We start from the raw sequence: 15,001 nt of genomic DNA on the forward strand, positions 1-15,001 counted from the left end.
CCAACCATTAATAGCACTCCCTGTGAAAAAATGTCTATACATTTTTACAGTTTGATATAATTATAGTAAAATTACTATGCAAGCTGTTTACTTTTAATATTTCTACATAAAATTTAAGTCAAGATATATTAAATGGTAAATGATTGTACTTATTTATTGAACTGTTTCATGTTTTATTTCATTTTAAAATCCTAAATTTATATTTTATTGTATTTTATACGTTTGAATTGATTGTACTATATTGCAGGATATGGAAATTTCATCGCATACTACAATACAGTGTATTTTGTTATATTTGACATATATTCTACTTGTATTTTGTACTGAGATCATACAATCTTTCATTATCTAAGTGTATTAATTACTTGTTTGGTTGCTTTATAATTCCATTTTATGTGATGAAATAAACATTAATGTTGTTTGGAATTTTAAATTTCTTTCATATGGAATTTGTATTTAATAAAGATGTGAAAAAGAGAATGTCTTATCTTCACTTCTGTGTCATCCTATCCCTGACCTCCCCACAGCCCACAGCTCTTGTCACAGTACGGGAATAGTGTTCTATCACTACAGGAAATGGGGCCAATTCAATGGTAATAGACAGATATAAATTGGAGATATAGAGATTTTATTCTCGACCACTGCAATAGAAAAGAATCACAGTAATGTGAGTCACACAATTTTTGGGTTGACACTGCTTATGAGTTACTCTTACACTATGCTGCAGAATAACTCTGAAATAAATTATGTCTATTAAACATATGCACATACATAAATAACGTATCTAAATAACAATGTACATATCTTAATGAAAATGATTTTTTTTGCTAAAAAAATGTTAACACATAGATACACACAATGGGGTCATACAATGTTGAAAAATAGAGATGGGGAGAGGAACAGAGAGAGAAAGGGAGGAATGGAGCGAGAAAAGGACAGATGGACAGAGGGACATTGGAAAGGGGAAAGTGGGGAGAGGGTGAGGAAGGGAGGTAGGGAGGGAGGAGGGAGGAAGGGAAGGACAGAAGGAGAAAGGGAGCAACAGAGAGAGGAAGGCAGAGAGGAAAGCGGTCTTCTGCCTCCAGGACCAGCAGGACGTTGCACTCTGGGAAAATGTTGGGTGCCCAGTGCAAGCTGAGTGCTGGGCTGACAGCCTCGTCAGCCTGCGGGGCGCTCACCAGCCCTCCAGATCGCCAGCCTGGGTCACCTCATCCCGGAGCGATTCAGACGAATTCTGCCTCCCAAGGAATGATCGAATTGCCCAGAGAGCAACGAGCGGAGACTCAGGTGATTGTCCGTTTTTCATCCACATTGTTCACAGATGACATAGCCCCACGCTGAGCCTGCAACAGAGCAGTCACACTCAGGCAGAGTGAACCATGTTTCCGGGTTCCACGTTCCTTTGCCCTCTGCAAGGGTGGGCCTGTTGCTCACGTGTCTCCAGCCCCGGAAAGCGTGACCATGTTGACTGTTTCCGGAGCTCTGTGGGGACACAGAAACCTCCAGCGAAGCTTGGAAAAGCAGCATCGTGACTTCCCTCCCCTTTCCAGTTTCCAAACAGGCCACAGTGGAGACTGCCCTTGTTGCAGGAAACAGGAATCCGTGGTCAGGCCGTGATGCACCGGACGTTTCTTTTCTCTGTAGTTTTGCGCTCGTTTTCTACAAGAAAATGAACGAGATACACACCCCTGCGTGTGTGAGACTATCACGGCAACGGCGACACACACAGGCATTGCCGCCTTCCCGGAGAGGGCCTGGAAAACTCAAGACTGTCATGGAGGTTCAGTTCCACACTCCACCCTTCAGGGTGGTATCTGCCTGAAAACTGTGCGAGTCAAGACAGCTGCTTCCAGTTTCCATAGGATTACTGGAGAACCTCAGAGAGCCAGCCCCTGAAGCCCCTCTTTCACCTCCAATCTGGCCCTACACCCACCCACCCCACAAGACCCTGGTCCCTGAGGTTTTCGGCTTCAGAGGGCGGGCTACCCCAGGACCATGGGCCCCAGAGCTCATGCAAGTTAATAACGGAGTGGAGGTGGTAGGTCTTTCTAAGGGCCTCCTGGCTGGACCTGCGCGCAGTGCCGGCTGAGGAGCACGGGAGCCCGCCGGCCTCTCTCTGCCCGTGTCCGTCCGTGAAATTCCGGCCGGGGCTCCCCGCGATGGCTCTCCCGACACCTTCGGACAGCACCCTCCCCGCGGAAGCCCAAGGACGAGGACGGCGAAGGAGACTCGCTTGGACCCAGAGCCAAAGCGAGGCCCTGCGAGCCTGCTTTCAGCGGAACCCATACCCGGGCATCGCCACCAGAGAAGGGCTGCCCCAGGCCATAGGCATTCCGGAGCCCAGGGTCCAGATTTGGTTTCAGAATGGGAGGCCACGCCAGCTGAGGCAGCACCGGCGGGAATCTCGGCCCTAGCCCCCGAGACGCGGCCCGCAAGAAGGCAGGCGAAAGCGGACCGCCGTCACCCGATCCCAGACCGCCCTGCCGGTTCGAGCCTTTGAGAAGGATCGCTTTCCAGGCATCGCCACCAGGGAAGAACTGGCCAGAGAGAGGGGCCTCCCAGAGTCCAGGATTCACATCTGGTTTCAGAATCGAAGGGCCAGGCACCTGGGACAGGGTGGCAGGGCGCCCGCGCACACAGGCGGCCTGTGCAATGCGGCCCCCGGCGGGTGTCACCCTGCTCCCTGGTCGGTCGCCTTCGCCCACACCGGGGCGTGGGGAACGGGGCTCCCCGCACCCCACATGCCCTGCGCGTCTGGGACTCTACCACAGGGGGCTTTCGTGAGCCAGGGAGCAAGGGCCGTGCCCCTGCTCCAGCCCAGCCAGGCTGCGCCGGCAGAAGGGATCTCCCAACCTGCCCCGGCAGGCGGGGATTTTGCCTACGCCGCCCTGGCTCCTCCGGAAGGGGCGCTCTCCCACCCTCAGACTCCTCGGTGGCCTCCGCACCCAAGCAAATGCCGGGAGGACCGGGACCCGCAGCGCGACGGCCTGCCGGGCCCTTGGGCGGTGGGACAGCCAGGGCCCGCTCAAGCTGGGCCACAGGGCCAAGGTGTGCTTGCGCCAGCCACGTCCCAGGGCAGTCCGTGGTGGGGCTGCAGCCCCAGGTCACCGGAGCGGCGTGGGAACCTGAAGATGGGGCACCTTCACCTCCGAAGCTCGCGACCCCGGAGGCCCCCGCGTCAAGCACAGATGCAAGCCATCTAGGCGCCCTCCCAAGCGCTCCAGGAACCGGGACGCTCATCTGCACTCACCTCCACGCTGTTAGATGAGTTCCTGTCGACCCCAGAGTTTCAGCAAAAGTCACAACCTTTTCTAGATCCCGCGCCACTGGAGGAGCTGAAGGACGTGGAAGAGGCCGCTCCGCTGGAACCACTCCTCAGCGAGGAAGAACACCGGGCTGTGCTGGAGGAGCTTTAGGACGCGGGGTTGGGGCAGGGTGGGGGCCTCTCTTTCGCGGTGAACCTCTAACTCGGTATGGAGATACGTGTCTTCTCTTCCAGCTGACCTGTCTAGGATCCCTGAGTTCCAGGTCTGGAGAGAGACTCCACAGAGAGGAGGGCTGTCATTCTTTCCTGAGCATCCCGGGGATCCCAGGGCCTGTCCAGGTGCCAGGAGGTGGACTGTCTACTGCTCATGCGCGGGTTTGCGGGTAGCAGGCTAGGTTTTCTAACCAGCCCAGGCGGAGCTCTCATCACTTTTTCCCCCGCGTTCTTCAGTCGGGTTAGCGCAGACCGCAGCCCGCGAAACACTGGGGCGGGGCAGAAGCCAGGCCAGTTCTCCTTTCCGATGCTCGACTCCTCTGCCTCTTCACTCACCATCACTTGCCAACCCGTGTCCCACCAGCCTCCTCGCCAGCACCATGAAGCGCCTTGCAGCTAAATGTAGACCCGAGACCTCGCGCAAACCGGGGTGCTGCCCTTTCCAGTCAAGAGGGAAGGCAGGCAGAGATGAGGACAGGAACGGAGACAGAGTGGGACGGAAGGATGGAGCTAGGAAAAGATGGATGGTCTGAGTGACCCTGGAAGGGAGAGAAAGTGGGAGGGAAGCAGAAAGGGAGGAAAAAACCGGGAGAGGGAGGGAAGAACAGAGGGAAGGATGGACAGAGGGACAAAAGGAGCAAGAAACAGATCTTCTGCCTCCAGAACCAACAGGACCCAGCACTCCGGGAAAATGCTGGGTCCCCAGTGTGGGCTAAGTGCTAGGCCCACAGCCCCGTTGGCCGGCGGGGCGCTCAGCGGCCCTCCAGATCGCCAGCCTGGGTTACTTCATCCCGGAGCGATTCAGAGGAATTCCATTTCGGAAGGAATGAGTGATTTCCCCAGAGAGCAATGAGCCGAGACTCACGTGGTTGTCTGTTTTTCATCCATATGGTTCACAGATGACATATCCCCTCATTGAGCCTGCAACAGAGCGCGAGTCGGATAGTCACGTCCACACATAGTCACACTCAGGCCAACTAAAGCGTGATTCTGGATTCCACGTTTCTTTGCCCTCTGCAGAGGTGCCTGTTGCTCAAGTCTCTGCCCCCAACCCTTGAAAGCGTGACCATGTTGACTGTTTGTTTCCCGAGCTCTGTGGGGACCCAGAAACTTCCAGGGATGCGTGGAAGACCAGCATCGTGTCAGTGCTCTCCTTTCCAGTTTCAAACAGGCTATATTGGGGACTCCCCATTTTGCAGGAAACAGGAATCCATCGTCAGGCCGTGATGCACGGGACGTTTATTTTCTCTGTAGTTTCGCTCTCATTGTCTACATGAAAATGAACGAGATCCACACACCTGCGTGTGTGAGACTATCACGGCAACTGTGACACCCACGCGCTGGCAATAGAGTTGGCAGCCTGATCCCGGGACAAAGGTACTGAGGGACAGCCAGACACACCCCACCACAATCACTACCAAACCCATTCCCAAACACACAGACACACACGGGCGCACGCGCGGGAACACAAGCATACACACAGACACACAAAGACACAGACAACCTGAAGAAGAGCAAGGGAGAGAGGGATGGAAAGATAGAAACGGAAGGAGAGAGAGAAACAGCGATAGAGAGAGAGACAGAGAGGGACCAGGGAAATTGAGAGAGAGAGAGAGACAGAGAGAGAGAGAGAGAGTGCGAGCCCGGGCAAGGTGGAGAGGGAAGTAGAGAAAGGGAGAGGGTGAGGGAGCTGGGGAGGGAGAGCTACAGAGCCTTGGAGAGGGAGGCTCTGCTCTGGTAGACAGGGGCCCCTTTGGCCAGGGTAGGGTGGAGGGGGCCTGGGCCGGGCTAGAACAGGGGGGCAGGGCCGCCCACGCGGGAAAACCAGGGGAGCCCTGAAACGTGTTTTTACTTGGATTGGTTTGTTGCTTTGGGGGTGCGTTTCATAACATCATTCCTTTGCTGGCTCCTCCCTGTCCTTTTGGTGCTGTGGGCTCTGAAATTTGTCCAGTGCGCCTGTCCCTGTGGCGGGAGCAGTGGCGCCGAGCGTGCCCACAGGCCGCGGCTTGTGTTTCTTTCGTGTTCAGAGTGGTATGGCCGTAGTCAGTGGCAGTGGCACCTGGCTGGTCCAAGAGCCCAGTCAAGCTATGCCCGCCTGATTCCAGGTGTCACCACCAACCCGAGGCCACGAGGCTGGGATCAGGCACCCCAGAGCCGCTTGCCCACGGCCGGCCTGCTCTCCCCCTCTATACACCCAAGCACCCCCAGTCACCGCGCTGGGCTTTCTGCCGGCCTCCCTGAGCCTCCCGCTGTCGCCGGCGGCCAGACCATGTGCGGGACCGCCAAGGCACCAGAGACCTCCATCCCCTGCCAGGGATCTGGACTCTCCAGGAGGCCTCCCTTTAGCTGACACTACAGGCCTTCCCCTGGCTCTCGAGGTCTGGAGCTTCCAACACTTGGGGCCTACTCAGGATGGGGTGTGCTCCCAGGCATCAGGGCCCAGGGCCCATGGTCCTGGGATCCCCTCAGGTCCTCCGCCTTGCCACGGAAAATTTATTTTGGATTCCTCCCCGCCCCTCCTGCAAGGCCCCCTCTTGCCCCACACACCCAGAGAAGCCAGGGCTGCCCAGGCGCTAACAGCCGGCCCAGCCCTGCGGGCCCTTTTTCTCACAACGCCTACACCATTGTCGCTTGTCCCGAGGAAGACCCGGCCCGTGGCCAATGGGGCAGGAAGGGACTGCTTTGTCCCGGGCTGGCACTACAGCCCTAGAAGCCTGATCCTGGGAAAGAGGGGTTGACGGACACCCAGAAACACCCCACCACCACCATGAGCAAACCCACCACCCCCACAAAAAGATACACACGGGCGTGCACACGCGTGCCGGCACACACGCACATGGACACACATGGACACACACACAAAACATAGCTTGAAGGACAGCAAGGGAGAGAGGGATGGAGAGATAGAAACAAAGCGTGAGACAGAGACAGAGATAGAGACAGAGAGGGTGGGGGGAGAAGGAGAGAAGGTTACAGAAGAGCGAGAGGTGGAAGGGGAAGAAGAGAAAGAGAGAGGGTGAGGGAGCTGGAGAGCAAGTGCAATAGAGCCTTGGAGAGGGAGGCTCTGCTCTGGTAGACAGGGCCCCTTTCAGCAGGCCGGGGTGGGGTGGAGGGTGCCTGGGCTGGGCCAGAACAGGGGGGCAGGGCTGTCCAAGCCAGAGGACTAACTGAGCCCTGAGACTTGTTTACTCTTGGATTGGTTGGTTACTTTAGGGGTGCGTTTCGTAGGTCCTTCGTTTGTTTGCTCCATTCTGTCTTCTTGATGCGGTAGGCTCCGAGATTTGTAGAGTGAGCCTGTCCATCTGGCAGAAGCCATAACGCTGAGCGTGCTCACAGGGCACAAGACCTGAGTCTCTCTCGTGTCCCTGAGATTGGATTTTACACGAAGTCGGTGGCAATGAAAATCCAAGTGCACAGGGACGGTTTTCCTGGCGGCTGACGAAGGCAATGTCCTTCCCCGGTGGAAAGCAGCCCGTGGAAAAGTTGGAGTAGAGTCGGGGGCAGTTGGGAAGCATGGCGACAAATGGGGGAAAGAGAGAGGGAGCGGGGAGCCAAAAGCCTTCAGCACCCAGTATTCCCAGGGGGTCTCGCATCCCAAGTACTAGCCAGGCCTGCCTCTGCTTAGCTTCCAAGATCAGTAAAGATCCTGTGCGCTCAGGGTGGTGTGGCCATAAAGGCCAGCAGTGGCACCTGGCTGCCACAAGAGCCGGTCCCAGTCATGCCCGCTTGACTACAGGAGTCACCGCCACCTCGGGGCCGCGGGCCTCAGATCCGGGACCCCAGAGCCACTCCCCCACAGCCGGGCTGCTCTTCCCCAGGCCCCAGCACCGCCGGCCACCGTGCTGCGCCTTCCGCCGGCCTCCCTGAGCCACCCCCCTCGCCTGCGGCCAGACCACGTGCCACCCTGCTGCAGCGCGGGAGAGCCACAGGCCTCAGTCCCCTGCCCAGGCTCCAGGCACACCGGGCGGCCTCCCTTTTTGCAGACGCTCCAGGCCTTCCCCGGCTCGGGAGCTCCCAAGTTTCCAACACATAGGGCCCGCTCAGGACGGGCTGTGCTCTGAGGCATCAGGGCCCAGGGCCAGCCGTTCTGGGATCCCCTCTGGTCCTCCACCTTGCCGCGGAAAAATTGTTTTGGATCCCTCGCCGCCCCTCCTGCAAGGCCCCCTCTTGCCCCACACATCCAGAGCCGTCAGGGCTGCCCAGGGCAAACAGCTGGCCCAGCACCGCCCTTTTTCTCACAACGCCCACACCATTGTCACTTGTCCCAACGAGGACCCGCCCCATTGGCCAAGGCCCTGCTTTGCCCCTCGCTGGCACTAGAGACCCAGCAGCCTGATCCCGGGAGAGAGGGGCTGATGGGACACCCAGACACACACCACCACCACCAACAGCAAACCCACTGCAACACACACAGATACACACGGGAGCATGCACGTGGGCACACGCACATGGACACACACGGAGACACACACGGGCACACACACACGGACACACAAAGACACAGACACAGACAAAGATAGCTTGAAGTAAGGGAGGAGACCACCCCTCATATTGTCTTATGCCCAATTTCTGCGTACTGAGATTATCACAGCAACTGTGACACCCATGTGCTGGCAATAGAGTCGGCAGCCTGATCCCAGGACAAAGGTACTGACGGACATCCAGACACACCCCACCACAATCACGAGCAAACCCATTCCCAGACACACATGGGCACTCCCCTTTTAGTAAAAACTAAAAGGCAGAAATGAAATCCACATGCAGACAGCCCGGTGCCACACCCTGCGCCTGGTAGTTAAAGATCTACCCCTGACCTAATCGGTTATGTTATCTATAGATTACAGACATTGTATAGAAAAGCACTGTGAAAATCCCTGTCCTGTTTTGTTCTGATCTAATCCTCGCTGCATGCAGCTCCCAGTCAGTACCCTCTGCTTCCTCAATGGATCACAACCCTCTCACGCAGACCCCCTTAGAGTTGTAAGCCCTTAAGAGGGACAGGAATTACTCAGTCAGGGAGCTCGGTTTTCCGAGACGTGAGTCTACCCATGATCCCAGCTGAATAAAGCCCTTCCTTCTACAACTCGGTGTCTGAGGGGTTTCGTCTGTGGCTCCTCCTGCTACAGAAGGAGAGCAAGGGAGAGAGGAATGGAGAGATAGAACCAGAGGGAGAGAGAGAGACAGAGAGTGGGGGAGGAGAAAGAGAGAGGGAAAGAGGGAAAGAGAACGTGACAGAAGAGTGAGAGGTGGAGGGGGCAGTAGAGAAAGGTAGAGGGTGAGGGAGTTGTAGGGCAAGAGCAACAGAGCCTTGGAGAGGGAGGCTCTGCTCAGGTAGACAGGGTCCCTTTGAGCAGGCCGGGGTGTGGTGGAGGGTGCTTAGGCCGGGCTAGAACAGGGGATCAGTGTCCCCCATGCGGGAAAAGCAACAGAGCCCTGAGACGTGTTTTATTTTCTTTGATTGGATGGTTGCTTTGGGGGTGCGTTTCATAGGGCCCTTCCTTTGTTTGCTTCTTTCTGTCTTCTTGGTGAGGTGGGCCCCTAGATTTGTAGAGTGTGCCCAATCACCTGGGGAGAGCCGTGGCTCTGAGCCTGTCCATGGGGCCAGGCCTGGGTCTCTCTCCTGTCCTCGGGACTGGAGTTTACATGAAGTCGGTGGCAAAATGCACAGGGACGGAGTTCCTCGTGGCTGGCGAAGGCAATGTCCTTCCCCCGGGTAAAAGCAGCCCACGGGTTCTGGAGCGGAGGTCTTGGCTGGCGTCTGTCGGACCCCGTGCCCCAGCCCGACCCTTCCCCCGGCTTGGACGGTTGCGGCTGCGCTGGATGAATGATTGAATTGCCTGGGCGTCCGGGGAGCGTGAAAGACACCCGGCACTTCAGGGAACCCACGCCTGCGCTGTCGGGGTTGGTCCTGTCCACCCGGGTTGGAGCCGGGCTCCTGGTGGGGCTGCGACGAGTCGGAAGAGGTGGGATGCTGCTGCCTTGTGGTGCTGCAGTGGCAGATCTTCAAGGGGAGGCCCTGGGCTTTGGCTGGGGCGCAGGGGTGGACAAGGTGGATGGAGGGGGTCGGTTGGGAAGCACGGACACAAAACGGGGAAAGCAGGAGGGAGCGGGAAGCCAAAAGCCTATGGTACCCGCTATTCCCAGGCAGAATCCATCCAAGTACTAACCAGGCCAGACCCTGCTTAGTTTCATGAGATCAGAGGAGATGGGGCACGTTCAGGGTGGTGTGGCCTGGACGCCCGCACCTCTGCCTGGCTGCCCCAAGAGCCCGGCCCAGCCACGCCCGCCCGACTCCAGGCGTCACCGCCACACCGGGACAGCGGGGCTTGGATCTGGGACCCCCAGAGCCGCTCGCCCTTGTCCCCGGGCAGCTGTCTCCTTCCATGCCCGAGCACCACCGGCCTCCCAGAGCGTCCCGCCGTCGCTGGAGGCCAGGCCTCACGCAGGACCAATGTGGCGCCGCCCTGCTGTTGCTGGGGGGGCGCTGGAGGCCTCCGTCCCCTGACCAGGCTTCCGGCTCTCAGGGCGGCCTCCCTTCCGCCCACGCTCCTGGCCTTCCCCGGCTCCCGAGCTCCGAGCTTCCACCACATCGGCCAGCTCAGGACGGGTGTGCTCAGCCCTTCACTTTTTAACTTTCTGTTGTTTCTATTTATATTTTATTGTGCTATGTCTTGAAATGTTGTTGTAGTTATTACTTTTGATTGGATATTATTTAGTATTCCTACTTTGAATAAGAGTAGTTTGCACAGCACACAGCTACAGTGTTATAATATTCTGTTTTGTTTTGTATCCTATTAGCATTGAGGATTTTTTTTACCTTCAGGTGATCATTTATTGCTTGTTAATGTCCTTTTCTTCCTGATTGAAGTACTGTCTAGCATTCCTTTAGGACAGACATGGTATTCATAAAACACTTCAGCTTTTGTTTGTCTGGAAAAGTCAGTATTTCTTCTTTTTATTTGAAGAACATTTTCACTGTATATTCTATTCTAAGGTAAAAGTTTTTTTTTTCCTTTAGTACTTTAAATATTTATTGCTTCTTTCTCCTGGCCGGTAGGGTTTCCACTGTAAAGTCTGCTGCCAGAGGTGTTGGAGCTCTCCGGTATGTTATTTGTTTCTTTTCTCTTTCTTCCTTTAGAACTTTTCTTTATCTTTGACTTTTGGAAGAGCTATTGAATGCTTTGAAGTAGTCTTTTTGGATTAAATCTGCTTAATGTCCTATAACATTTTTGTAGTTGGATATGGATATCTTTCTCTAGGTTTGGAAAGTTTTCTGTTATTATCCCTTTGAATAAATTTTTCTACCCCTGCCTCTTTCTCTACATCTTCTTTAAAACAAATAACTCTTAGATCTGTCTTTGTGAGGCTATTTTTCTAGATCCTGTAGGCATGATTTGTTGTTTTTATTCTTTTTCTTTTGTCTCTTCTGACTATGTATTTTCAAATAGCCTGTCTTCAAGCTCACTATTTCTTCTGCTTGATCCATTCTGCTATTAAATGGCTCTAATGCATTCTTCAGCATGCCAATTGCATTTTTCAGCTCCAGAATTTCTGCTTAAATTGTTGTAACTTTTTCAATCTCTTTGTTTAGTTTAGCTGATAAAATTTGGAATTTCTTTATTTTGTTATCTTAAGTTTCTTTCATTTTTTTTTTTAAATACAGCTGTGTTGAATTCTGTGTCTGAAAGGTCACATATCTCTTTTTCTCCAGGATTTGTCCCCGGTGCCTTATTTAGTTCACTTGGTGAGGTCATGTTTTCCTGGATGGTGTTGATGATAGTAGATGTTCTTCAGGTTCTGGACATTAAAATCTTGGGCATGCAGCACCATGTGAGAGGTTTAAAAAATAAAATTAAAAAAGAGAAAAGGTGAATATTTATTGTAGTCTTCACTGTCTGGGCTTATTTATAGCTGTCTTTCTTGGGAAGACTTTTCACATATTTGAAAAGACGTGGGTGTTGTGATCTAAGCCATATCTGCTTTAAGGGTACCTTGTACCCAATAATGCTGTAATTCTTCTAGACTCAGAGAAGTACCACCTTGACAGCCTTCAACAAGATCCAGGAGAGTTTTCTGAATTACTAGTCAGAGACTCTTGTTCTCTACCGTTATTTTTTCTCAAAGATACAGAGTCTTTCTCTCTGTTCTAAGCCAACTAAACCTGGAAGACAAAAGACACAAGCACCCCTGGCCACCACCGCTATGACTGCCCTGGATCAGACCTGAAGCTAGCACAGCACCGGGTCTTGCTCAAGTCCTGCTACCTGCACTTTCTGACGACTGCCTATTGTCTATGTTCACTCAAGGCCTTTGGTCTCTACAATTAGCAGGTGGCAAAGTCAGCCCTGTGTTCTTTCCTTTAGGTCAATGAGTGCCGTCAGCCCCTGGCTGGGTCCAGAAATGCCATTCAGAAGTCAGGGAGTAGAGTCAAAAATTTTAGAAGTCCACTGGACATTCAATTGCATTGCGGCTGATCTGGCACTTAAACCACAAGACATAATCCTTCCTATTCCTCCCTTCCTTTCCTAAAGACAGAGTAGCCACCACCACCTCAGGCCACAATGAGTACTGCCAGGCTACCACCAACGTTCCTTTAAGGCCCAAAGCCTCTCGTCAGCTTGCAGTGGATGCTGCCTGGCCTGGGACTTGCCATTTTCAGGGCAATGGGCTCCCTACTGGCCCTGGGCAGCTTCATAAATGCCAACCAAGAATCAAGTCCTAGAATCAGGGATTCCAAAAGCTCGCTTTGTGCTCTACCCACCTCTGGCCTTGCTGGTACCTAAGGGGCAAGACAAAGTCCCCTTTAATTTTCCGTCTACTTTTCCCAAGAAGAAGGAGTTTTACCTTTTAGCCACCACAGCTGGTAATGTGCTGAGTTCACCTAAATCTAGCAAGTCTATGAGGGTCATCCAAGGCCCTTGATCTAGTACTGGGTATGGCTTCTGATTATTCAGAGCCCAAAGGTTTTCAAGGTTGCAGGCGATAAATCCTGCCAGCAAATGGTTCTTTTCTTCAAGGCGGCAGGTTTCCTTCTGGCCCAGGGTGTGTCTAGTAATGTCTAGGAGCCAGAGACTGAAAAGGAGGCCCCAGGGTTCTGACCAGTGCACTATCTTGCTGTGGCTGAGCTGGTGACCAGGATGAAAGACAAAGTACTCCCTATTCTTTTCCTTCCTCTCCTCAAGCAGAAGAATGGGGTCCCTTTTGGAGCCATCAGCTGTGCAGTCTGGTGTTAGGGGAGTGATAATGCCAGAACTGCTTTGGCTGCCCCAGCTGGTGTCTCAGGATGTTGCATGCCCTCCCACCCCAGTCCTCTGTCCCTGGGCCCAGTTCAGCCCTAGGCCTCATCTAAGAGTTGCAGTCCTGATGGCCTAGGCTGCCTTTCAACTTTTCTTAAGCACACAGAGTGTGGGAGCCCTTAGTTGCCAGGTTTCCAAACACTCAAGTTCCAACCACTGGAATCTGATTCTCCTCTGGCTAGGGCTGGTTTAATTGATCCCTCTGTGGATGGGCATTAACTGCATTTGGTATGATTTTCCTTTCTGCTCTAACGGGACAGCACTGAGTTCAATGCCTCACAATTGCTGTTTTCTCCCTCTGGCAGAACCCAGAGTTGATCTCTGCACCATCCCATCACTGCTGGGGATGAGGAAACGGTGATTTCAGGACTGGTTTTTCTCCCTCTTCAGTGCCTCTTTCAGTGATATGAGGTTAAAACCAGGTACTCTGAGTACTCACCTGATTTTTGGTTCTTATGAATGTATTTTCTATGTGGATATTGATCGTTGTTCATCTGGTGTCCTTGCAGGAGGGACAATCAGTGGAGCCTTCTTTCTGCCATCTTGCTTTACTCTCACACCCAAGAATCATAATGCAGAACTTTTAATAAGAAAAGCTTTCAGAACTCAGGAAGGACAAGGAAGACATTCTGGTTCTCCATGCTTAACATTGGACTGTTTCTTCAACTTAGGTGCATAGCACTGACTAATCAGGGATTATCATAGATAATTTGACTTGGACTATGCAGTTCATTCAAATTCTTTATCTAGACAATTTAAGTACTGGCTGATTTGGCATGAAAATCTGGCAAAGTATTTTCTTGGTATTCGATTGATTTTTATTGTGCTTGGGTTAGCAGTTTTATTAACCAGTCAGTCTCTTCATTAAAGTTCTGGGAATTCTTACCCAGTTCCAATAATAGAATTCTAAAGTTCTCAAAATGCTGTATTCAAGAGTGCTTCTCAGGCCTTCTCCATCCTTTCATGAACCTCGTTAAAGATACAATCTTCCAGGATTTTGCAAGATTGTAAAGTTTTCAGAAACTACCTCAGAATTAAGCAATTTACTGTGGAAATGACTTTAAACTATCATAGTTGGACATAACTGGCAAGATAATTATATTATTTACAGGTGTGAGCCACCACGCTCAGCCTCTAAAGTTAATTTAATAAAGCTTTATAAATAAATGTATCAAATATTGTCATCTTTTAATCCCACATTTTTGTGAACCTATGCTTTGCATTTTCCCCAAACTTTCTATATTTATCTATTTTTATCTAGTTTTTTTTTACTTCTTCAATTTGAAATCTTTAAGTAACTTCAAACCAAAAAAAATTAAAACACATTTTTATGTCTTTATAAGTTTTATCATCAAAAGCATATGTTCACAAGCCTGTAATCCCAGCAGTTTGGGAGGCCAAGGCAGGCACATCCCTTGAGGTCAGGGGTTGGAGATCAGCCTGGCCAACATGGTGAAACTCCATCTCTACTAAAAATACAAAAATTAGTTGGGTGTGGTTGCGAACACCTGTAATCCCAGCTACTTGGGAGGCTGAGGCAGGTGAATCGCTTGAATCGGGGAGGCAGAGGTTGCAGTGAGCTGAGATCATGCCACTGCATGCCAGCCTGGGCAACAGAACAAGAGTCGTTCTCAAAAAAAAAAAAAAAAAAAAGCATATCTTGCTTTTTACACACTCTGTATGCAGAATTGTTTCTCTCATATCTAGTAATTAAGTCTTAGGAGCTCCAATTTTCAGTGAAAACCCTAAAAAGTGATTTTCAACTGTCTTGTATCAGTATTTTTAGATAAAAACCATTTTATAACTTTTAAGAAATATGGTTCTTCAAATTACTGTTTATTAACAGAACTAAAGATATTTAGGTTTTCTATACCGTATACAAGTAACATGTCATGGTATATAGACCTAAACTAATTTTTAATTGTTAATATTTCACTATTTTATTTTACAAATAACTCAAGATATTTTATGGTTATGTATTACTTAATTTAACGTGGCTTTAAGATTTTAAATTACTGAACAGAATTTTGAAACTATGACACAGGTAGCATCCCTAATGTCTTCCCTCAGTAATTCTAGGTCCCAAGTAGCCACATGGCACCCAGGAAAACTATGAAGATCAAGGCCTGCCTGAATCCATTAGGACTAAAGACAGAGCTGTGAAGGCTGTAACTGGAGGATCCAACCCCGCCTAAGAGAGCCAGGAGGCAAACAGGAAAAGCACAGA

At 51.6% G+C, this 15,001-nt stretch overlaps 1 pseudogene; it reads left to right on the plus strand.

Moving 5' to 3' along the window:
* The first annotated feature begins 2,144 nt into the window (after window positions 1–2,144).
* On the plus strand, window positions 2,145–3,416 carry LOC129481891 (double homeobox protein 4C-like; annotated as a pseudogene).
* The last annotated feature ends 11,585 nt before the right edge of the window (window positions 3,417–15,001 follow it).

The sequence above is a fragment of the Symphalangus syndactylus genome, chromosome 5, assembly GCF_028878055.3.
Source record: "Symphalangus syndactylus isolate Jambi chromosome 5, NHGRI_mSymSyn1-v2.1_pri, whole genome shotgun sequence".
NCBI lineage: Eukaryota > Metazoa > Chordata > Mammalia > Primates > Hylobatidae > Symphalangus > Symphalangus syndactylus.